The sequence below is a fragment of the Vipera ursinii genome (assembly GCF_947247035.1).
Source record: "Vipera ursinii genome assembly, chromosome: 2".
NCBI lineage: Eukaryota > Metazoa > Chordata > Lepidosauria > Squamata > Viperidae > Vipera > Vipera ursinii.
This window is the reverse complement of record NC_139513.1, coordinates 78784957-78785470: the sequence shown is the minus strand read 5'-3', so window position 1 is coordinate 78785470 and position 514 is coordinate 78784957.

Below are 514 nucleotides of genomic sequence, written 5' to 3'. Positions count from 1 at the left end.
ACCCTAACTAGGTAACATCATCAGTGCTAGTAATTAGCACTGATGATGTTACCAGTTAAGATAATGAAATGCCTTCAAGAAAACAAGCAAGCTCAGAGACCACCAAGGATCCCTCCTTTCAACCCTGAGCTACAAATATTCTTCTTCATTAATATCTAAAGTGGCTGCCACAAAGAAGTGTGGGGGGGGGTATCAAGCTATTCTCCAAAGCACTTGAAGACAGAACAAGAAGCAATGGATGGGAACTAATCAAGGAGAGAGAACCAACGTAGAAATAAGAAATTTCCTGACAGTTAAAACAATTAATCAGTGGAACAGCTTGTCTTCAGAAGTTGTGAGTGCTCCATCACTTGTAGGTATTTAAGAAGAGATTGGACAGCCATTCGTCTGAAATCTTATGGGGTCTCCTGCTTGAGCAAGGGATATGACTAGAAGATCTCCAAGGTCACTTCCAACTTTGTTATTCCTGTATATATAAAATTTCATCCTAACTTTTGATCCAAAGCCACTTCAA